Source organism: Macrobrachium nipponense, chromosome 38, assembly GCF_015104395.2.
Source record: "Macrobrachium nipponense isolate FS-2020 chromosome 38, ASM1510439v2, whole genome shotgun sequence".
NCBI lineage: Eukaryota > Metazoa > Arthropoda > Malacostraca > Decapoda > Palaemonidae > Macrobrachium > Macrobrachium nipponense.
Window position 1 is genome coordinate 31339898 of NC_061098.1, and position 26457 is coordinate 31366354.

The following is a 26457-nucleotide window of genomic DNA, read 5'->3' on the forward strand; positions in this document are numbered from 1 at the left end:
TGTTTTATTAGCCATGTTCGCCTTTCTTCTTATCCTTTTCATAATTGCTTAACATAATTAACTCAAAGTCAAAAAGCAATCATAAAAAAAATCAAACGAATATAATTCAGTCTTATTTTTTATCGAATTCCTTGCATATCATCCTGTTTCATTTGGACGCGTTGGAAAGCTGTGGGAGTCAAAACTGACGAATACATTACTACCATAAACATATTATAAGTAGCTAAAAGGATAAGAAATATGAAAGGTGACGTTCTCGTTTAAGACTGTTTCATATTTTTTTTATTTATTTATTTATTTATTTATTTTTTTTTTTTTTTTTGAAGAAAAACCTACTGCTTTAATCAAGGGTTGCTCTTTGACGGCTACAGGGTGTAACACGAGTGTATGCACATATTTTGGGGAATGAAAGATAAAGTTTCTTTGAACAGAAAATATTTTATGAACATGCATTTTAATGCGTCCGTTGTCGGTGCGGGAAATTTTAAAATAACCGTTATCATTACTGATGCCTTCACGCGATGGAGTTCGTAGAGAGAAGTCGGCTAGAATCGCTTGAGATGTAGAAGAGAGCGGAGGTGGCGTATAGGAGTGATGGAGGGATTAGGCCGATGTTATAAAGTATCTCCCAATAAAATGTATTCTTTAGGTTTTGAAGAAAAAAAATGCATGCATCATTGAAACTGCTTCCCTCCCTATCCGTGGTATTCATTGGCCACCGATAAAACACAAAACAAAAAGAGTAAGCCTAACTGAATCTCTCATCCATCAAAGATAAGTTTGCTTATTATTTAGACTTATTCATTAGACACCTATCAAAGATTTGAAGTGTAGATTTAAAAATCTCTTCCTCTCCATCTAAAGTATTCATCAGACACCAGTCATAAGCGTAGAACTAGTTATGATTCCTGGTTCAGCAATGTCGTGACGATGCACTAGAATTCAAAATTCACAAATGAATGTTGCTCAGCAACGTTTTCACTACTGTATTGACTTGCTTTCTTGTGGTGCTTTGAGGTGTTCCACCTATAGGCCCATGTTCTAAATTTTGCCGTTCTTTAAACAATTTGATTCATCTATGTATGATTCTCTCCGGTTTATTAAGCTTACTTGATATCTCTCCAACAGGAACTTGCACCGAATGCAGTGTAATAATTGTCTTTCGAACATAACATCAAAAGCAATAGAGTTAGGTCGCCCTGTTCACACTGTTGGGATATCGTTTTTTTTTCTTTTTGTTTTTAAATTTGATAGCATTTTGGGAGATTCCAATGTTTTCTGTAAAATTTAACAAATGGAATAGTTCAACTACCTTCAACTTAATATTGAAATGATCATTTAAGAACTATGTTTATGTATACTACTAGTGATAGGTATCTCCTATCTATTTGGTAATGTATATCTATGGTTGTGATATGACGTTTTTTATCACTTCGTTTCGTACACGTCAATTTTGCTATATGGAAAATAGTTTTACACAATAACATAACATACTGTTCTAAAGATATCAGTGACTGTTTTTAACGTCATTACATATGATTTCTTCCATCTTTGAAAAGAAAAATCGATAAATAAGGCATGAATCGTGCGTCAGGCAAGTGAATGGATAAGGCTACCCAAAAGATTTCTGAGAACAACTTACACTAAAATGAGGTGAAATTAGGCTAAGGTGCCTTTTAACAGGATATAGTCTAGCCTAGGCCTCTTCAGAAATCGTTAAGGATAACCTATGCAAAGTTTACATGGCTGATTTTTGACTAGGTTACAATAGGCCACAAAGTTAGGTTAGTTTAATGAGGGTACAGGCTAAGTCCTAGGTAATTACGTTTTCCATGAATTTATATACATATATAGCCTAACTATATTTACCAAAAATATTCATAATTCCTCATTCAAACAGGATTAGTCTAGGGTAAGCCTTCTTAAATTACTCTATAGCCTAGTCTAAGATCATGATCGGACAAGAGGAAATTTTCCGATGAAGAGAAGGTGGGGGTAACCCCAAGATGCCCTGTAGGACAGCCATTTTGTGGTACCCTTTGGAACTGGTATTTACAAAAACTTTATACAAACAAAACACTTATAACTATCTTTTAACGTTTTACAACTCAAACTTACACAGCAAAATCTCATGACAACTAATGAACATGAAGCATCTTTCACGACAATGAAAATTTTTCACGTTAAGGCGTTGTAATCACGTTTGACTGGGCATGCAACTTTGCATTCAATCCGCGTCTGCTACTGTTCTTTCATGATAGTGATCTCTTCCAACGACTTTAAAAGCTTACCTTGCAAGGGATAGATAATAATTTGTATTAATAATTTGGTAAAATTGCCAAAATGAAGGGTGGACTGGTTGACGTCCTTCTCACACGAGAGCATTCGTGATCCTTACATGTTTTGCTAGTGTTACCAAGATGCAGACGAAAGATTCAGGACAGCGCTCCCATACTCAAAGTGAAAGAAAAACAAAACAAGGGACTGGCTACACTGCCACGCATTCGTGTCCACAACAAAACGAAAACCTTTTACAGTTCCCAATCACTCTTACAACAGCAGTGTAAAGATATTAGAGTAGGATGATGAATCACTTCCTAAATAAATCACTAATAATTAATGGAATATTTTTCCAATTACATAGTGATGGAAGCGGTGTGAAATATTGGGCGTTATACGTACATGGAGTACGCTGGCGCCTTGTTTTGTTCGGGCTTTACTAACGGGATAACAATTCAACGGTATTTGTCGTACTACATGGCAATTAGAGAGACTGAGTTGTCAGCTTATGAATTTCTGCACTGATTCGTCTTGTTTCTTCCTAATGAACACAGTACTTTGGAAGCTTAATTTCAAGTCAATGGTGGTTCATATTCTGAATAATAATAATTCGGGATAAACCGGGAGGCTTCTTATTTAACGGCCTTTGTCGTACAACACGGCATTTAGAGGGATACTGAGTTGACAGCTTGTGATTAAGCATTGATTCCGGGCGATACTTCTTTCATTAGAAATAGAACAATACTGGATAATGTGAAATTCAATGCCACAGAGAATGAAAATTTTATTTTACAAAAGTCTTATGGTCTATATTCAAGCCGCATTTGGTAACCACATTCAAAATCTCATAAAGAAAAGTGTCAAAAATTATAGTATAAAAAAATGAAAGTGCTTAATCACCAAATACAGAACATGACTGAGGTAATATAAACATAAAACCGGATACAGCAATAACAAAGAATACATCCCCTCTTCCTCTTTAAAGAGATTAACGCCTTGAATTGCAATAAAATAATGCGTAGCGATATGATACGTTAAGATTAAGAAACAAATTGGATAACGGCAATTGCTGGTCATGAAGGCAGTTTTATACGTTCGTTACAGACCGTAATAATTACATTCGTTAATTACGTACGGCAATAAATAAATGCATTTAGTAACAACGGTAAGCTGTAGCCCTTGTTACTCCTTTCAGCAATGATAACAATTGTAGCTATTGGTGATGTCTATATATGTGCAATAAGCTAAAGTTACATTTTACATGGAAGGTTCAACAGCTAATGACTGCGTCAGTATAGAAGCTGTTATTGTAAATGGTATACAAGTTTATACTGTATTAAATCATTAAGTTTTTATGATTAATAGGCGGTCATTATCAAAAAATTTTAAATGAATATGCAGTCATTTTAATCATGTTTATCGTGTATGCAGTCATTATAATAATTTTTATCATGAATATGAAGTCATTATAATCATTTTGATCATGAATATGGCAGTCATTATCATAATTTTTATCGTGTATGCATTCATTATAATAATTTTTATCATGAATATGCATTCATCATAATAATTTTCAGTATGAATATGCTGTCATTATAAACATTTTGATCATGACTATGCAGTCATTATAACTATTTTTATCATGCCTATGCAGTCATTATGATCATTTTTATCGTGTATGCAGCCATTATAATAATTTTTATAATGAATATGCAGTCATTATCCTAATTTTTATCATGAATATGCAGCCTTTATCATCTGATTATGAATTGTGATGTAACTGTATTACACAATTCCCAAATGATTCCAGATTGTTTAAGGAATGTCGTAATTGATTACTGAATTCGGACAGTTTAATATTTCATTTTGCAGTATATAATCCTAATATCAACTATTTTGTCTTTTGATATATTATTTTCCTATACATGTATGTATGCATGTATGTATGCATCTATGTATAATTTTTAAGTGCTCACATCATTTCCCTATAAAGCTGCACGCATAATAGCTTCCAAGACTATTTTTTTCGGTAATTGTGACTAAATATGCACTCGAATTAAAATACCCGCAAACACCAATATTCCCCGACTCATTCAGCCTTACTCATGTTCCAATGTTTGTTGCCGAATCACACACAAACCTCACAAACACCCAAATAGAAATTCGGGGGCAAGAAAACCCGCACCAGTGACCAAATAACACAAGAAACCTGGAGACTGTGGAATTAAACATACTTTAGTTTACGTTTGGGCAACGAAGGTCAGGTCAGAATTATACTGAGTCTATGTTGCTCGCTATCTACAAAGTCCGTGAATTTCCTTTCAACCCGTTCCTGTACGGTGGCACTGCAATGATTAAACTGGCAGTTTTTTAAAATATATTTCTTAGGAAATCCCCTTTTTGTTTAAGATCTGATATTGTTTATTTCACTAACAAAATTCTGGTTTATTTAAAGAAGGGTTTCTTTTTTTTCTTTTTATTGCCTGACAACTTTTACTTTTCAGAAAACTTTACTAAAAAAAGAAAAAATCAAAAGTACTGAAAAAAATTCTAAAGTATATATTAAAAAAATTCTGAAGTAATAAAAAAAAGAATTCTGAAGTACTAGAAAAATTTCTACAATACTAAAAAACAATTCTAAAGTACAAAAAAAAAAGTTCCAAAGTACCAGAACACTATCTTTTGGAACACCATGCTGATAGGTCTAGGCCTACATTTAGAACGCAATCAAATACTTAAATGAACAGATCCGAAATCTAATAGGCCTACGACGCATAAAGCAGATATGTATCGCGAAGGGAAAAGTAAACCACCCACTAAGAAACATTTAATCGATGGTGCTTCACTATACTGTGACAGTAAATAATGAGTAAAAAGCCACAATAATGTATGAGACAATTTTTTTTCATACACAAAAAAGGGTTAAAAAGGGGAGTTTGGGAGCTTTGGACTTCAGCCAACTGAATAGGACCGTTGCTGGAACTGCTTTTTTTTTTTTTTTACTTTTTTTTGTATTTTGGAAAAAAATACAAAACACGCAATCTTCTTCCTCCCAGCAGGATGAAGAATCCGAGGTCTCGGAGTAGAGAGGAAGAAGAAGACGAAGAAGAAGAAGAAAGACGGTAATGGTAACTGAGAAAGAAAAGATTAAAAAAAGATGAGGACCTTGAGTGAGTGGAAGGAGGGTAGACGGACGGTGGTGGAACTTAGGACAAACGAGAGAAAACACACCTCCATCTGCCAGTCATATTTCGCTGTTGATTTTCGAGCCAAGATACAGATGCTTTGAGGCGTATTTGGAGGAGGAGGAGGAGGAGGAGGAGGAGGAGGAGGGAAAAATTAAAGTCGAGAGGAGGAGGAGGAGGAAACGCGACCTCGGTATCTTGTCCTGATTTTCCCCTATTGTTCTCGAAACACACGCAAAAAAAAGAATAAATAAAATAACTCTTGGGTGGGACGACATTGTCATGAGTGTCAGCGGAGAGGCAGCCATTAGTTCCCCTGGCGAGAGAACCCTGTATTATGCGAGACTTCTTATTTTCATTTTTTTTTTTTATCATGAATCACTGTTAGGAACTAAATATAGTATTCGTAATATTCTTTTTTTCTCTTTTGTAATACAACCTTTATAAAAATATTCATTAATCTTTTATTCTGCAAGACTCCTTATTTTTATCTTTATTTTTTTTCATGAACCAATGTTAGGAACTAAATATAGTATTCAAGTATTCGTAATATTCTTTTTTTTTTTTCGTGATACAACCTTTATGAAAAATATTATTCAATTTTTTTTATTATATGATTATATTTGTGTAAAAAAAAGTTAAACCCTGGCGAGAGAAATCTGTAATTATTATACAAGACTTCTTATATATATTTTTTTTATCATGAATCACTGTTAGGAACTAAATATAGTACTCAAGTATTCGTAATATTCTTTTTTCTTGTGCTACAACTTGTGTAAAAAATATTAATTTATTTTATGCCATTATATTTGTATTAAAAAAGTTACATTTACATTACTCTCAAAACTTTCATTATTATTAAAATATTTTCATTCATAAATTTATACAAATACTGCAATACTAAGATCTAAATTTTATGTTATTCAAAGTAATAAAACAAACTGTCAGTAAATAGGAAGAATTGGATATTGTATCTCAACAAGGCGTGATCAGGCCTCCAGCTTACTCAGGGCTCATGCTAAAATCTACGGTCAAATAGCGCCTTGTTTCACTAACGAAGATGAAAATAAATACTCTGTATTTTATTAGAAACAATTGTTTTGTCCTGTTTAACATTCATGTTATTTGTTTTACTGACATTTTCTTTCTAATAAATAAATCACATATATCCTCCTAAAATTCCCGTATCTTTACCTCAACGTGAAACACCTTTTTCTGACATTTTTAGACTTTTCCATAGACCTCTCCTAACCCCCCCAAACAGCAACAAATTAGTTTGTTGGCTTATTCCTGATAAAACGAAAAATACGCAATTATAATTCGAGTCAATAAGGGTTCCTATTACCTGCAAAATATCCACAATTTACGAATATGATCACACAATATTCTTAAAATAAGTTACTAAAACAAAACTCGAAGATATATCGGCGACATCTCTAAAATAACAGTGGGAGGAAATAGTTGGTGAAAAAGATAAGGCTAGCCAGGGAGATGAAGATAAGGAGAGAGGAGAGAGGAGAGACGAGGTTCTACTTTACTGTAAATAATATCCGGTGGACATTGATACTCTCGGTGAAAAGATAAAAAGATAATCTGGGGTGACTCCATGTTGTGGAATATGCGTATGTACACGTATTAGTGACAATGTGAATATATTATATATATATATATATATATATATATATATATATATATATATAAATCTGGCAATATAATAATAATAATAATAATAATAATATAATAATAATAATATAATAATAATGATAATAATAATAATAATAATAATAATATCGATTTCATCCCCCCCAAAAATGAATCTAAGTTTAAAAGTAAGGAAGAATTAATAATTAAAACCCAATTATTAAAGAACTTCCAAGTCTGTTCTAAATCATTTAAAAGTTTTGTTGTCATTGTAGGCCGTCTTGTAATTCTTACTTTATTTGTCTAATAACTACAAAATCCCCAAAGTTATTTTCATTTATCTTTTATTAGTTTTAAATTATTTAGAAACTGAGCTCTCTTTGTGAGTTTTGTAATTTTTTATTTTTATGTGTCTAATAACTACAAAATCCCCAAAAGTTACTTTCATTTGATTTTTTTTTTTTTTTTTTCTTTCTAGCATCGTTTAGAAACTTAGTTATCTAAGTGAGTCTGCTAATTCTTTCTTTATTTGTCTAAAAACTACAAGAATTCCCAAAGTTATTTTTATTTTTCTTTCTAAATCATTTAGAAGCTTAAATATCTTTGTACTCTTTGTAATGCATATTTCATTTGCTTAATACCTACAGAAGTCCTGAAAGTTCAATTCTTTTATTGTAACTTTTCATGCTATTTCTGTCTGACCTCTAAGATTAGACTCTGCAACTCTTACTTCGGTTGTCTAATAAAATTACAAAAGTCCGTAAAGTATTATTTTCTTAATTTCAACTTTTCACTCACATTCTGTCGGACTTAGAAGATACCAAAGTACTCCTTCCCCGAAGAGTGTCATTATCTTTTCAGAAAAATGAACATCGAACCTTTTTTCAGTAAAAGGGAATATCAGGGTGGACGAAACTTTTGCCGCAGAATTTTATATTCATGTTCATTGCTAAAAGGCTTTCCAAGAGCATTTTTTATCAATCCCCAGTTTTGTTTTCATTTGATTTTTTCAAAGGAATTTTTCCCGCTCTCTATAGGTGCCATGTCTCACGACCGTTTAAAATACTGGTTAAAATACTTGAATGAATAATCTAAAATAAAATTCTTCTCTCTCTCTCTTTCATCTCTTGCGGTCTCTCTCTTCTTCTCTCTCTCTCTCTCTCTTTCTAATTAAAGAGAAAAAACTGCAGCTGTTAAACATCGTAGTCGGTCACAGATCATATATATATATATATATATATATATATATATATATATATATATATATATATATATAGAGAGAGAGAGAGAGAGAGAGAGAGAGAGAGGAGAGAGAGAGAGAGAGAGAGCACAGTCCCAAATAAATTTAAGCAGAAAAAAAGCAAAGAAGTAACACTCGTTACGAAGGACATCAGGATCAATGTCATTACAGGATTGTATATATATATTATATATACTATATATATATATATATTATGATATATATATATACATATATATATATATATATATATATAAAGAAAAAGCTACCTCCTCCAAACAGGAATTAAGAGGTGGGCCAAACATGTGGCTGCGCGGCCGAAGAAGGAAAACAAACGGAAACCAGCTGCTCTTTTCCCCCAAAAGTTTTCTTCGCTACGTGAAATATTATCATTTCGCATCTTGGTGGCGGGGGAGGTGGGGGGGGGGAGCAAACCGCTAAAAGGTCTTCACGTAACCAGCGTTCGGAGAGCCTGGTCTATTCGTCAGCGTTCAATTCGACAGGAAGTATAGTTTTTAATGGATGATTTTATTTCCTATCTATTATCGTTATTTTTATTATTTTATAACCAGATTTTTTACTTATTGTACTTCCCGTCCGTTAATCCATAAAGTAATGGGGTGTTACGTTCATGCGTGTTCATTTTTTCTAGGCATATGTGTTTATGTGAGTAAAGATATTCCCCGTCTAGGTAAGGAGCGAATAATACTCATTTCCTGACATATGTAAGGCTTTGTAATTTGTTAAAATTATTTAAAACAGGACCTAATATACACGCACACACACACATATATATATATATATATATATATATATATATATATAGATATATATATATATATATATACATACATACATACATAGAGAGAGAGACAGACAGACAGACAGACAAAGTTCCGAAAACTTACGAGACCACATTATTCCAATTCAAATAAATACCAGAATCCTCTTGTTCCACTGATCCAGTACACTACTACATCACAATCATTCCTACGTTGAACGTTCAATTCCAACGCCATTCCGGAATAGGAATGAAAAAAAAACTGGAATCGACAGAAGTGGTTCATTAACATAACACGATTCCAGAGAGAAGGAATGAGCTTTGGTTACGTTAATTCTCTTTGCATTCATTATGCAAATAAATAAAAGTAAATAAAAATCACACGAGCGTCGTAATACCTATGGCTTCATGAATGTTATTAAAGGTTCCGCATTACAGTGTAATGAAGTTAACGACCAAATAGAGCTGGACGAAATTCATATCTTTTTTTCTCTCACATTTCGAAAAATTATTTACGGTGAGGCGGAAGGTAATTTTGATAAATATGAATATTTCTATTTTTGGGGAATTTTTTTTTCAGCTGTGTTTAATTTGACTCGCAAGTAATGAATAATAATAATAATAATAATAATAATAATAATAAATAAAATAATAATAATAATAATAATAATAATAATACTGAAAAACACCAGTGAAGACGAGTGGATAGAGTGCATGGGAAGAAGGACTAATAAAGTAGACGAAGACCTAGAAATATACAGAGACAGGAGAATGACAGACAGAACAGAGGACTGGCACAACAAACCAATGCACGGACAATACATGAGACAGACTAAAGAAGTAGCCAGCGATGACACATGGCAATGGCTACGGAGGGGAGAGCTAAAGAAGGAAACTGAAGGAATGATAACACCGGCACAAGATCAGGCCCTAAGAACAAGATATGTTCAAAGAACAATAGACGGAAATAACATCTCTCCCATATGTAGGAAGTGCAATACGAAAAATGAAACCATAAACCACATAGCAAGCGAATGCCCGGCACTTGTAAGAGAACCAGTACAAAAAGAGGCATGATTCAGTGGCAAAAGCCCTCCACTGGAGCCTGTGCAAGAAAACATCAGCTACCTTGCAGTAATAAGTGGTACGAGCACCAACCTGAAGGAGTGATAGAAAACGATCACGCAAAGATCCTCTGGGACTATGGTGTCAGAACGGATAGGGTGTATACGTGCAAACAGACCAGACGTGACGTTGATTGACAAAGTCAAGAAGAAATTATCACTCATTGATGTCGCAATACCATGGGACACCAGAGTTGAAGAGAAAGAGAGGGATGATATAAGTATCAAGATCTGAAAATAGAACTGAAGAAGGATATGGGATATGCCAGTGGAAATCGTACCCATAATCATAGGAGCACTAGGCGCGATCCCAAGATCCCTGAAAAGGAATCTAGAAAAACTAGAGGCTGAAGTAGCTCCAGGACTCATGCAGAAGAGTGTGATCCTAGAAACGGCACACACAGTAAGAAAAGTGATGGACTCCTAAGAGCAGGATGCAACCCGGAACCCCACACATATACATACCACCCAGATCGAATTGGAGGACTGTGAGAGATGGAAAGAAAAAAAAATATATATAATAATAATAATAATAATAATAATAATAATAATAAATAATAATAATAATAATAATAATAATAATATAATAATAATAATAATAATAATTAATTATATTTTGAGGGAATTTTTTTCAGCTGTGTTTAATTTGACTCGCAAGTTATGAGTAACTCGATAATAATAATAATAATAATAATAATAATAATAATAATAATAATAATAATAATAATAATAAGAATTAATAATAATAATAATAATAATAATAAGAAACCAGCTTATACGCCAGACACCGAATGCGTAAAAAAAAAAAACCGATGCTTGCAGGAGATAGAAAAAAGAAAAAAAAGAAAAAATAGAAATTTGAACAAACCGATTGAACTTGATTCCTAATAGACGTCGAAATAAAACAAACTTGGTTTAAAAGGTGACCCCCTTCGGTCCAACTTTTGATCTTCGACGAGTTCAGAGAGAAAAGGTGTGTGTATTTAGGGGGAAAGTAATAGATCGGCCTTAGTTGCATTTTATTTCTGAAGAATTGGAAACCCGATTTTTTTTTTTATTCGAGAGAGAGAGAGAGAGAGAGAGAGAGAGAGAGAGAGAGAGAGAGAGGGAGAGAGAGAGAGAGAATGCAAAACTCGCTGAGCGATATTCAAATTGTCAAGCGTAAGCTAATATCTTGCAAGCCTCTACCAATTCCATTTCGCGTATCCGTATTTCATTCATTTACACTATCCGAAATGCATATATATCCACGACGCCCTGTTTTCCTGTTCGGCAAAGACTCAGAGAGAGAGAGAGAGAGAGAGAGAGGAGAGAGAGAGAGAGAGAGAGAGAGAGGAGAAACTCTGTATAGATTTAGGCTTCATATTGAAGAATCTTTACTGTATATAAATGGTTTGCCGGACAGAGAGAGAGAGAGAGAGAGAGAGAGAGAGAGAGAGAGAGAGAGAGAGAGAGGCGTGGGGTACTATTATAAATGGCAAAATATTCTGAACACAGCAAAATAAAGATTAATCAATATATATATATATATATATATATATATTCTATATATATGTATATATATTCTATAGTATCTATTATATATATATAGTATATTAAATATATTATATTAATATATATATACTATATATATATATATATATATATATATAGATACAAGATTGAGAAAGAAAGAACTCGTTTTACGATCACCAGATTTGAATATAAAAAACCTAATTCTGCAGAAAACAATTCACAAAAATACACTGTAGCTTTAAAATATAATTCATTAGTCAACCTTTGACCGTAGTACTGAGGCACAAATAAAAACCTACTACTGCGGAAAAAAACTTTTAAAAAATGTAGAATGATATACAGCATTCTTTGGCATCTACACAACAGGAGAATATTAAGCCTAAATTTCCCCCCTGGTTGAACGAAGCCTCTGCAGGAAGGCCCTAACTATCTCGCCAAAGGACACAAGGCCTTTCAAACGCCTTCACAGTCGGCGCCCACGAAGCCAGGGAGAGGCATCCAATCAAACCAAAGCAACCAAACGGGCTGTGCAATATCGTCTCAGAGTGGCCATTGTGATTATGAGCTACATCGACGCTCTCGCTGAAGCTATATAGCGAGAGAGATGCGAATGTTCGATTAATAAAGGTCATATCGTATGAATTACATTCGTGTTAACGATGACACACTTGGAATCAATGCATTCAACACTTGTTTATACAAACAACAGATTCAGCCAAACGTGTTTACATCCGGTTCCTGGCGTATGCATAAATGAATGGGAATACAAAACACGCCGGTGCAGAATTGCAAACTGTCATACGACAAAAGGAAATACTAAACGATTCTTTTAACCATTCTCCATTGGTATCTACTATCCTATATACAGACTAGCCCCTACAATGTTCAGATCTGCCAAGCGAGCGTTTTAATACGTTCAGGTCTGTCCTACAAATATAGTTAATTAGATTCAGATGAGTATCACAACCAATCAGTCTATCTCTTATGACTCCTGGGGCTACCGGTCTATCTCCATGGCTATTGGCCATCCTGATCTATCACCATCATTCTTGGCCATCCTGGTCTAACCCCATGGCTCTTAGTCCTCCTGGTCTACCTCCATGGCTCTTGGTCATCCTGGTCTATCCCCATGGCTCTTGGTCATCCTGGTCTATCGCCATGGCTCTTGGCCATCTCTGTCTATCTCCATGATCGCTAGTCCCCCTGGTCTATCTCCATAGCTCTTGGCCCTCTTGGTCTATCTCCATTGCTCATGGCCATCCATTGCTCATGGCCTCGTTAGACCTATGTTATTCTCAATATCCTTTTACTAAGTCTACTGGATTCTTGAAGACTTAATTTATCAGCTAAAGTGGAGTTTTTAATATACAAGTTGATGGCTAGAGAATGATACAAGATATATATTATACATATCTTGCTAATCAACGTCAAATTCCTTTTGTTATCTTCGCGAAACCACTAAAAAACTTTCCAAGAGAGTTCCAGTTTCTCGTGTAAAATTGCAAGAAGAAGAAGACGCATCATTATCAAGGTTTCACATCTTTGTTCCATAAAACGGGGTTCACCGGAGCCTTCCCGAGCACGCCGTTTGCCTCTTCGTGGGCGTACGTGGGCGGGAATGCAGTTGGTTTCATCAAAACTTTTGTCATTCCGTGCTCGAACGAAACACTTCATCTTTTTTTTTTTTTCTTAATCGTTGGTTTACGAGGTTTTCTTCGTCATGGATTTTGTCAGTTTTTTTAGCACTAGTAATCTCTGCAGGAAATTGATTTTTTCACAATACTATGCAAGTGTAGGCCTACACTTGCATAGTATGCCTGAATAATCAATTAACTGGAGAGAGAGAGAGAGAGAGAGAGAGAGAGAGAGAGAGAGAGAGATAGGCATATATATATATATATATAGTATATATATATATATATATATATATATATATATATATATATATATATATATATGCGACGTTTGAGTGTAGTTGTTGTGTGTCCGATATAGCATTTTTGGGGGGACTGACATTGCTCGTCAGCACAGACAAACTTGTAAACTATATCAGATTCAACCTCTTTCTCCGTCGATGGAGCCGTACTATTTTTCATTACCAGTGAGGCCGTAAGATTTGGCTTGCAGTAAATTCTTGCTATTATTTTTGTTATATGGTGCTAGGGGGGTGGTTCCTCTTCGCAGTATAAATTCCTAATATCGCCCTACTTCGGTGATTACTTCTGGCTTCTATGGAGATTATTGGGGCAAAAAGTAATTGCTACTTTCGTCTGTTCCGTATACTTTTTTTTATTATTTTTCTATTTTTGAATCGGTCCCTACGGGGGTGTTATATTATTCTCCTTATAAAGTAAATATTACAAGTAGTTAGTTTTAATTTTTAATAGATACACACACACACACACACACACACACACATATATATATATATATATATATATATATATATATATGTGTGTGTGTGTGTGTGTGTGTGTGTATGTATTTATGTATGTATAGGTCTTCTTCTGCTGAGTCAGCATCTTTATTTAGTTGAAATGCTACGATGTTGATGCTCCTGATATTAAAAGAAGCTATGACGGTACGTTAACACTTTGTCTTTATTCTCATATATTCTGCGTTAATTCTTTCGAAATTCATGTATCCACTAGTGGTGTGTTTAACACAAGCCCTTCGGGGATGACGGTAAAGACATAAACAAGAGACTGTCAATATCATAAGATAATGACGTACCCGAGAAGCATTATTCTCATTCCGTGTCCAAATCAACTTCCCAGTCTAATTTCCACTGCGTTAGAGGGAGAATTGCAATGCTGGGGGATTGCATGCAATTGGTATCCCTCATAATGCTCCAGTTGCAAGAGATTTTCCCGCAGAAACCTTGGTTAGTGTTGCATTGATGAGGAGGAGTGTTGCGCAGTATGTTTCCTGTTTCATTCTTGTATTATGTGTTAAGTCTTATGGGGAAATTTTCTAAACAAAATAGAAAAAAGCAGAATTGCCACTGAGAAGCGACATTTAGTGAAAAAGAAAACTGCAAGATGACATTATTTAGTGGAGAAAAACTGCATTAAATATTATTTAGTGGAAAAAACTGCATGATATTCAGTAAAATACTGAAATATGTCATTACTTAGTGGGAGAAAACTGAAAGATGACATTATTTTGACATTATTTAATAGAAAAAAACTACGAAATGATATTATTTAGTGGAAAAAAACTGCAAGATGACCATGTATAAAAAAAAAGCTAGAATATGACATTATTTTGTGGTGAAACCTGCAACATGTCATTATTTAGCGGGATAAACTACAAGATGGCCTTATTTACTTCATTCTCTGAAACATAATGAATCATGCAAAATCTTAACACATAATTTTCCAATCACGGAACCATAACGGTAAAGCAATCCGGTTTCTCAACGCCTTTAGGGATGCAGTTGCTAGCCCTACACCTCTTCATAGACCCTACTAAATACCTAGTGACACCTGTGTTGCTACGAACCTTGCAAACGTGAGCCAGGCTGACTGCACCTTGCTAAGATGGGCTTCAAGATATTCCAAACAGGTAACTACACACCAAGGTCTAATTTACCAGCAATTCGAAAATACAGGGAGAAGAGGAGGAGGCCGGTCATCTTATTGCCTGTAATTTGACGGTAGGTCTACAGTAGATGCGTTGGAGGTATCCTATTACAAATATAGTCTAGCACCAATTTAACTACAAATGTCGCTACAGCATCGCTACAATGGCTCTGAGTTTCTGTTTCAAAGAGATATGTGTGTGGCAGAAGTTGCCTAATCTATTTGTGTTCAGTTCATGTTTTTGGTCTATTTTTTTTTTATCTGAATTTCCTGTTTTTGGTTTATTTTTTTTTTTTATCTGAATTTGCTGTTTCAATTCTCATCAAGCCAGAGAAGTAGCCTAACAATTCGAAAAATGTTCCATAAAATCTGTTTATATGTTTATATTCATAGCAAAAGAAGAAGGACATATTTAAAGAAAATGACCGTATGAAATAAAATCACATATATTAAAAACTTACATGATACCAATGGTGATAAGAGATCGAAAACAATACCTTTTACAATGACTGACAACGTCTTTGAGCGAACGAAAGACAACGGAAGAGAAAATAAATAAATAAAAAGGAAATATAAATACCCTTGAGGACAGAAACTGGAAAACATCAAAGCGAGGAAGGAAATTGAATCGGGAAGCAAGATGCCAACGGGAATAATAATAAAAAAAAAAAAGTCTGAAAATACAAGGGTGTCCATAAAGTTCTAGTGCCATTACAAGTATTTATTGCTCAGAAACCGTATAGCATAGATTAATGAAGTTTTTTTTTATAGAATGAGATGCTCTGAATAAAAACTTGAGTAACTGTAGAACATTCTACAAAAAACTGTATTACTTTGTGTTATATGGTGTCTGAACAATAGATACTTGTAAAGGTACTGGGACTTTATGGACAACCTCCTGCATGATGAAAAAGAAAAGAATGAACTGTTACAGCTATGAAAATGCAGGAAAAACTATGCAAAACTATACGAAGATTTATTCGATTTTTAGGAATTTTATGGGCTGTCAGGCAAAATCTACTTGGGTGTTGGAGAGGTTGGATAGTAAGGTAAAAGAGATGCTGAAAATAAACTTTTTAAAAGCCTGAGCAAACACAGTAAGGGAAGATGTTGTAGTTGGTAAATTAATAATAAAAAAAAAAGTTCCAAACTTCAATGAAAAATACAGGGTGTCCATAAAGTCCCAGTACCATTACAATTACTTTTTGCCCAGAATGGTACACGGACTTTATGGACACCATGTAATAGAAATACTTGAGGAGAGGTTAATTGGCAAAACAAAAGTATTTCTAGGCTGAAATTAAGTAAAATAAAGATGTTTCATATTTGTCAAAAAAGATTTTTTTTAATAAATAAAAACTAAAGCTGCACTAGAAATAATAGAAGATCGCCTAACAAGAGATTAATTGCCAAAACAAATGTATCTCTAGGCTAAAAATATAGACCTGCAATCATGCTTCCTTTATTCATTTTCTTCAGTGGTAAAATGTCAACTTAACTAGCACCAGGTATGTAAATCTATTTTGTAGATGTATTCATACGAACATTTACGTGCACGATCTTTTTAAGAAATGGAAAATACTTTTCATCCTTACGTTTGTATAAAAATTCCAAAAGTATTTTCCCACAATCAAAAAACAATCCATCGGTCGAGTTTAAAATTTTTTTTTTTTTTTTTTTTATCGCCTTCGGTTTTTGTCGACGTTTCTCTACAACATTTCCTTCCTTTAATATGATAAATACGAGACATTCCATGACAGCAGTTACAATTCCAGAGCCTCATTTTCAATTCAGTGTGATTTCCATTCGCGTTTCCCCCAAATGCAACAAAGGGTTTGATTTTTCCTTCCAATTTTCAAAAAGTGATTAGAATTTTTTTTTTTTTTTTTTTTTTTCGTAAGCATCTATGGGACGCATTTCCCGTCCAACGCTTTTTCTCTTCAAAATTGAATGGTATAATTTTTTTAGAAAACGTATAACCATTAGTTTTTGTTTTCATTTGCTTTTTAATTTTAACTTTTCGAACTGTTGATAAAATTTAAAACTTCTGTTCAGATCGACAACTAATAACCCACTGTGATATAATGAGTATGAGTTAATTAAGATTTTTTGTTCAAAACTTATATTGACTCAAAAAACTTTTCAAAATGAGAGGAAGCAGAAAAAGTTCTATGAAATTATTCACAAATTTACGGGAGGTTCTTTTAGTCATACCTTTAACAGAGGGTGGAATTTACATTCGACTTTCATTTTCACTTGATTAAGAATTGGAGAGAGAGAGAGAGAGAGAGAGAGAGAGAGAGAGAGAGAGAGAGAGAGAGAGAGAGAGAGATCTGACCCAGCATGTCGTCTACTTCTGCTATTCCTTGACGAACATAAAAATATAAGTTTACTTTACAATCTTGGACGTCTTTGAAATTACTTCAAGAAAGTGTTTCCAATACACGTGGGAAATATTCCCTTCAGTTTATTATTATTATTATTATTATTATTATTATTATTATTATTATTATTATTATTATTATTATATAGAAGACCGAAACCTATTCATATGGAAAAAACCCACCAAAGGGGTCAAATGACTTGAAATTCTTTAAGCTTCCAAAGAATATCAAGGTGTTCATTAGGAATAAGTAAGAGGAGGTGAAGGGAAATACAATATAATAAAGTTAGCAAAGATGAGCAATTCAATAATATTAATAAAAAAAAAAAAAAAAAAAAAAAAAACAAAAAAAAAAAAAAAAAAAAAAAACCATGATTTTGACAAATGTGTCAACAAAAGACTCAACGTTACATCTACTGAAGTTTGGGTTATTATGATGTGAACAATCAAAAGAATCCCCCTCCCCAACCCGCAACCCGCCCCCACCCACCTCCCCCCTCTCCCACAAAAAACAATCTTTTGGGTAGCTTTCCATCTCTGTGGTAAGGCAACAGGTGCTCTCCCATGATGACTCAAGTCAACAAAGAAAGAATATTAGAAGTGTAAACACTTCCATGTCGAAGTAAGTTCGAAAATCACCATCTTTGACTTTTATTGCTAGATTTTTGCTAAAATATATTTCTGTTGTGTGTCCTTTGTCTCTCTCTCTCTCTCTCTCTCTCTCTCTCTCTCTCTCTCTCTCTCTCTCTCTCATCATCATTTGAACTTTTGTACTTACGCTTTTTTCCAAAATATTTTTTTCATATGTGTCCTACTCTCTCTCTCTCTCTCACTCTTTCTCTCTCTCTCTCTCTCTCTCTCTCTCTTCCCCCGATTTCACATCATTTTTATTACTAGCTTTTCCAAAATATTTTCCATGTGCTCTCTCTGTCTCTGTCTCTCTCTCTCTCTCACTTTTATTACTAACTTTTCCAAAATATTTTTTATGTGTCCTCTCTCTCTCTCTCTATCCATACATATATCATACTGTATATATATATATATATATATAATATATATATATATATATATATATATATATATATATATATAGATATATATATATAAACACCGGCTAAGAATACAATATTGCCAACCTTTTCCTCCCATACCACATTTAGCAGTGAAATGACACTACTAAAGCTACACCTATGCTTATGGGAAGCCTACTTCAGCTTTAAATGGCTTGAGGAAGGCGACAGAACATTAAAACCTTGAGAGAGAGAGAGAGAGAGAGAGAGAGAGAGAGAGAGAGAGAGAGCTTCTTGCTCGGATGTTTATTAGAATGAGATTTCCAAACACCAAGATTGCTTCGAACGGTCTTAACTTAATAACTCACTTTATATTAGCATAATAATTTGTGCTGCGTTGCTGATAAGTACCCTAATTATTATTACAATTACGGAGTCATCTAATACCACACGAGCAGCCTATATGATTCAGCCCTATCCAATGTAACAACTATACACGGGTTTTTTCCATCTGTTCACCCGCCTGTGGTCTTTGCGTATGGTAACACTGCGTCCCGGGCTTTAGATAGTTACATTCAGCTTACAGTCAACAATAATAATAATAATATCCTATTTCGAATATAACGGTGTAATTTGCATACAGTAAATTATTAAAACATTTTTCTGTTGCAAATGTACACCAGATATCCTATTATTTACATAAAACTTAGACATTTCGTAACTATTTAAAGCCCTGGAGGCAGTGTTACCATGCGCGACCACCGCAGGCGGATGGGCAGATGGAAAAAAAAAACAGAGTATAGTTAGATGCTAGTTTCAGCTAAAGTCTATGAGATCTAAAATTTAAAACCGGTATCATACCTAGACTATGTCAGATCTCTGATGGGCCTAATTTGGACATCGTAGCAGTGACAATCTTGAAAAAAACAGGTTTAGAAAAAACGTCTTACAAGTAACTTAATCCCCGATGAAAGATTAAACATTACAGTCAGAAGGATGGTAAACTACTGCATAGGTTACATAGCCTGGTTTAATTATTAAACGGAGCCTGTAACATGGTGACGTACTCACTGAGACTACAGATTGGAGTCAAGGCGAACATGCAGAAGACTACGTACGAACAGTAAAAATGTCAACGCCCTAAAAACTAAAGGGAATTCTTCATAAAACTTCTTTTCCAAATATGAGAAAGAGCAAAGTTTACCCGGAATGCTTAACCTCAAGACATTCCTTATCATTAATACAATCTGATAAAATGAAAATAGCTATAGGCCACTAATTTCCAGCAATTCGCACGGAAAATATTAAAGCCAATGGCAGTCACATCCACTTAGGCCTAGTTCCTGGGAGGCCAGCCCTCCAGATGATTATTAATATGGCAATAGAAGCATGACCCAAACTGGGTCATTGACCTTATCCATCCCACAGTGTAGGCCAAAAATGACAGAGACTTGTCACCACGAAGTTGGAGTGATTCCCAGGTCATGGCGACCGCCTTTCACTAGACTAATTTCATAATTTTCATTTAAGAATGGCGATTCTGTTCATGTAAAATCTTAATTCACAGTATATCTTTCTAAAATTGCAGTTACTATTATTTTGGAAAAATCACAAGCACCCATTCAATGTGGTATATGCATAACAATACGTTAAATTGCTAAGCAAGTTCGTGAAGTAACAAGTTTCCGTTATTGGGCGGAAGTGGTGAACTTAAGCCGAGCTCATAACACTTCATCTGCCAACAGTTATATACAGACGCATCGAGACGACGTGGTCAGTCGTCACTACTACGACTTACCCTCGTCGTAATTATTGACATTAGATAATAAATACATAATAATAACACTTTCATGGCTATAAAATTATAAACACCCTTTTCTGGACATTAAATCCCATGACAAATAAGCCTGGAGAGCAACAAGTTGGCACCTATTAATCCCTTGCAATAAATATTGAACGAACGTGAACTGACAAAAGTATTACGATTAAAATAACTAAAAAACCGTCAAAAAAGGATAAATGTCACCATGATTGGTTCATTAAAACGGAAAGCGATTTTGGTTTTAATTGTTAAGTTATTCATTCCGTCATGACTAATACAAATACGACATCGGATGCGCTACCCAATGATTGCAATGAAAACCTGCAAATGGTCATTCGAATAGAGTTAATTATCGTAACCATTTGGGGGCCAGGAGGAAGCTTAACTATGGACCCACAAAGGCAGAGGAAGGAGAGAGAGAGAGAGAGAGAGAGAGAGAGAGAGAGAGAGAGAGAGAGGCGCGGTGGGGGCTCTTACTCCACCCCGAATCTTTGGTAGGCACGACCTAGTATTACATGTTACATTTGTGAATTCTAATTAGCAAACACTGTGTCGAACATAAGCATTTTGCATTAATACAATTACTGAACATTATTACCGAATACTACTCCTGGTCAATATAAATATGTATATATATATATATATATATATATGATATATATATATATATATATATATATATATATATATACGTTTTTTATTATTCTGAAAACTTCAGAATTCCTAATCAGAGATCTGTCCTCAGACTAACTCTGTCCTTGCTCTAACTCTCCTCTTAGTCTAACTCTTCCCTTTGTCTAACACTTCCCTTTGCCTAACTCTTCCCTTTGTCTAACTCGTCCCTTAGCCTAACTCTCCCCCTAGTCTAACTCTTCCCTTTGTCCAACTGTCATTGGTCTAACTCTGCCCGTAGTCTAACTCGTCCCTTAGCCTAACTCTCCCCTTAGTCTAACGCTCCCCTTAGTCTAACTCTCCCCTTTGTCTAACTCTCCCCTTAGTCTAACTCTTCCCTTTGTCTAACTGTCCTTAGTCTAACTCTTCCCTTAGCCTAACTCTGTCCTTTGTCTAACTCTTCCCTTAATCTAACGCTACCCTTAGTCTAACTCTATCCTTAGTCTAACTCTCCCCTTAGTCTAATTCTCCCCTTAATCTAACTGTCTTTAGTCCAACTCTGCCCTTAGTCTACCTCTTCCCTTTGTCTAACCGTCCTTAGTCTAACTCTGTCCTTAGTCTAACGCTGTGCTTAGTCTAACTCTGTCCTTAGTCTAACTCTCCCCACAGTCTAATTCTGTCCTTAGTCTAACATAACCGATTGAATATCGAGACTTACCTGATCATCTCCTCGGTGTCTGGTCACTGCATTACTTTATATTGACAGTTCTGTAAAGTCTGCTTCACTTGCTTCCTGTAAAGAAAATCAAAATAAATAAATAAATAATTAAGCTCCCTAAAGGTGTAGTTTCTTATCAATCAAGTGGTTTTTCAATAGTTCTTCCTTCTGTAGTTAGACCATATTAATAGATATAAGCTCAGCACGAATAAATAAAGGGATAAGTGTATACCTACTTTGCATTCCGATACTGCTGCATTCCTGTTTTTGTGCGTCTCTGTATAAATTCCATGGAAGCAAAGTTGGGAAAAATTGGTTGTCGTTTCCAGTATAGGCCTATTCCATATCCACCGAGGTTGAGTCAATCTTACAACACATCGAGTTACGAAAATCTATGGTTTATCGATAATAAAATAATTACTCGAAGAGACAAGCTCATGGCTAATGGTGTCTTTTATCACACAAACAAGACATAAGGTCCCTTTTGTCCGTAATTACAAGCATAAAGTTAATGATTCGTTCGACAATCACAACACAGATAATGCATTTGTCCTTTTAAAGTTAAACACAAGCGCTTAGCAAAACTCGGAGCAACGTTATATGAGATCAGCAAATACAACGAAATAAAAATGATGGTAACTGGATATGAGTTGTCATTTATACCGAAAGAGGTAGTAGGGCAGAGGTAAGACTCGCCTTGTCTCTCCTAAGATCGCCGCCCATGGACCAACACTATTTGTAATAATTTGAATGTATTTTTTACAATGAAACCGTTTACGTAGGATGAGTCTATAGTCATAGCGAGTCACGGGTATACATAATCAGATTGGGTACTGAGGCATGGTTGCCAGATGAACATCGCTAATGTCATAAAAAATACTTTAATTAAGCTTAAAATAGTTAAAATACCGGGAAACATGGCCGTTGAATCAACAGCACTTCATGATATTGAATATCTTGTTCTTTTTCTGCAATGGAGAGTCCTTAGTAAAGGGTTTTGCTGTTGTGCATTTGTAGCATTTCCATAAATGGCCAAACTGATATTTCATGGCCACGGAGTTTAAAAATGGCCATATTTAAAGGAATTTCGACATGAAATGACTAACCTTTCAGCTGTAGTACTGAAGTGTTGATAAACAGTTGAACTCCGATTGAGCCATTCGATGTGAACTGGAATGGGTCAGTTTGACTTGTGTCAATGACTCTGACTCTTTCGGTTTAGAAGCAACTTTATAAGTCAAGGAAAAACTTAAAAATGAAGTCGGTACTGAGTATTGATAGACGTTGACTCCGTTGACTCATTCAATGTGAACTGGAATGAGTCCATTTGTCTCGCTTCGATGATTCCCTAGACTCTTTTATAGTTGTTATCTACCGAAGTGGCAACATCCGAATATTGCTGTTTTCTTGGACAATTAACCGCCATAAGGAGATGTCATGAACTATCAGTCCTACTCCTTAGTTTGTTTACAATTGTCAGTGAGGACGGACGCTACTACCTTCTCCGAATTCTGTGGCTATTTCGTCTTTATTAAGAGAATTTCCCTGTGGTTGTGTTACCTAACTAAAGAGAATTTGAACTTCATTGTTAGCATTTACGAAACAATCTACAGCTTTGTGTGTGTTTACGGAGCATATTAAGGAAGTTGGAGTTTCGTTAATTAATTATGTGGTTGTGACTACTAATAGCTATTAATTGCAGCATAAAGCATACGTTAACTAAAGAAACTTTCTTTTTTTAATGTTCAGCTTTGTGTTTACGGAGCAAAATAAGGAACTTTCATCTTCGTTAATTAATTATACGGTTGTGAATATAATTGTGACGACAAATGGGTATTGATTGATACATAAAATCACTACTTTTAAAAACAGTGCAGATTTTTGTGTTTACGGAACAAAATAAGGAGCTCCGGTTTTGTTTGTAACAGGCCTAAAATCTTCATTAACTTTGTGTTTGCGACTACGAATAGAAATTGATTTAAATCGTAAACAAAGAAAAAAAAGATACACAGTAACCCAATAAGTATCCAAGATGTTATACAGAAATTATACATACAGGAATTTTACCTACTATGCACAATGGATATTAAGGAATGCAGAAAACATATAAACAAGATCTTCGACCAGGTGAATATTAATTCAAACTGGAAATTGGTACGGCAGCCGTACCCCGATCGCTGTAGATATTGGTACGGCAGTGAATTGCGCATGCACAAACCCGTTTACAGCCTCGGGGATATCAGTGACAGCAAGAAAAATGGCAACGGTACAGCATAAACCGCGGAGTAATACATTAGTTATCGCCGAAAAACAAATGTTTTCAGGCTCTAACGAGCTGAAAAAAAACCATAGACATCAATGAAGACTCAAACTTTCAAAAATTGTAGGTAGATCTATATTACTATTCCTCGGCGGCCTAGACTATGGTAGTTGCGGTTTTTCTGTGGTTTTACCTCCTGAAAAAGAATTTTAAGTAATATTTATTCGGACGACTGTAATTAACTAACCCCCCCCCCCCCCCCCCCCCCCGCCACCCGGGGCTCGTACTAAACACGACGAAATACATTTGACGCCCCAATTCCTGGTGGCTTTCGGATTCGCGGGGACAAACGATGCGGAATGCTTCTACAGAAATACCAGATTGTATATACGTAGGTCAAGAACGATCGAATCAGCCTTGAAAAGAACTCTGAAGAGGAGATTAAAAGAGGATTTGAAATACACGGAAATCGTGCTCTGCTGTATTCATGGTGGCAAAGAAAACTACCAAAGTCGCTCCTCTGGTAAACGGCCAAATCAATCGTAAGTAATTGCAGCTGACGGAGAAAACGATAGAAGTTACCAGCTAGTGAAATGGCAAAATTAAACACAATTTCAGCGCTATTTCATTGAAATTGGGATAGTTTTGTTTTAGTTGCACAAAAACGCGGGACAAATCTCACAAAAGCAAACAAAAGGCGAGGGTGGGGGACATTTTGCTAACTTTAAAAAAAGCGGGACATGTTCAAAAAGCGGAACTGGTCATATAATACAATATGATTAGCAAACTGGTAAACGGATACAGTTAACTGTCGTACCTACAGCAAGTCAAGAGCGCAATACGGCGCCACCAACAGAATCTGCCGTACCCCCTATGTTATTTGTACGGCAGGAAGTCTGAAATTGACGCATGCGCAATTCACTGCCGTACCAATATCTACCGCGATCGGGATACGGCTGTCGTACCAATATCCTGTGCCATATTAATTTGTATATTTGTCATTATAGGGGAATGAATGCTAGCCATATTCTGACCATTGTTCTATTGATAAATTAGGCCTACGTGGTTGAGATTGTTATACAGTTCTAAATCTGGTCATAGCCACATTTATGTTATAATGAGGACTATTTCTGAATAATGGATGAACACAACCACATTAGGCCTATTTCTGAATAGTGGCTGAGCACACCATAGTAATGTTATAATTAGGCTTTTTTTCTAAATAGTGGATGAACGTAGCCACATTAATGTTATAATTAGGCCTATTTCTGAATAGTGGACGAACATAGCCATAATAATATCATAATTAGGCTTGTTTCTGAATAGTGGAAGGACACTATTTCTGAATAGTGAATAAACAGCCACATCAGTGTTAGTTCAGGATTATCTGTAGCAATTCGAAAGGGCATACTATTTATTATTAAAGGTATATTTACATTTTTGCTGTGTATAACCACGTGTCTTGTATATTGAAATTAATAAACTGGTACTGGTAGTAAGAAGTCGAAGCCTATTCTAGTGTTATGAACCACAACTGGTTGTTAACCTCTCTGTAATGAAGCTGAGGGCTTGATGCAGTTGAAACTGTATATTAACATTGAAATCAATATATGGGAATCAATATCTTTAGTCTATTCTGGATAAACTCACAAGGCACACTCGATAGGAGCGATAATTCCTTGAAATTGCCGCCTCGCTTTGTTTAACCGTGGTTAAAAGTTGATGCTCATTTGGTAATCACTGCCTTTTAGACGAAGTAGAGTTTAATACAAAATGCGTTCGCAGTGAGGTTGTTATGATTGCTTTTGAATTCTGTAAATTATTTATATTAGTTGGTGTATTATATTTTTCTAATTATTAATTAGCCTTTTTCACATAAATGGATCCCGATTCGTACAGGGTTTCTTTGTAGGCTAAGGTAACGTTTTTTTCAGTTTTGTTTCATGTAGGCCTAGTGATTTTAAAGTAATAATAATAATGATAATACACATTACTATCTTTTTGTTTTTTGTTTTATAAGGGTAGATTCACTTATATTATTCGGCTTCCATTCATGCAAGAGATTACTAACTGGCGTCCGTTGAAATCACGTAGGCATATATGCATATAGTATCCTTAAAGCATTACAGTTAGTGAGGTTTTATATATATATATATATATATATATATATATATATATATATATATATATATGTGTGTGTGTGTGTGTGTGTGTGTGTGTGTGTGTGTGTATGAACAAATACATATGTCCATGTATATGTGTATATATATGTATATATATGTATATATATATATATATATAT

The 26457-nt window shown here is 34.8% G+C and overlaps 1 long non-coding RNA gene across 1 annotated transcript in view; it reads right to left on the reverse strand.

The window, feature by feature from the left end:
* LOC135209438 (uncharacterized) overlaps nucleotides 1-22794 on the reverse strand; it is an 80248-nt gene extending 57454 nt beyond the window's left edge. The window contains exons 1-2 of the long non-coding RNA XR_010313357.1: nucleotides 22132-22794; nucleotides 21896-21970 (exon numbers count right to left, since the gene is read on the reverse strand). This is a non-coding gene — a long non-coding RNA (uncharacterized LOC135209438). The remainder of the gene's footprint in view (nucleotides 1-21895; nucleotides 21971-22131) is intronic.
* Between the last annotated feature and the right edge of the window lie 3663 nt (nucleotides 22795-26457).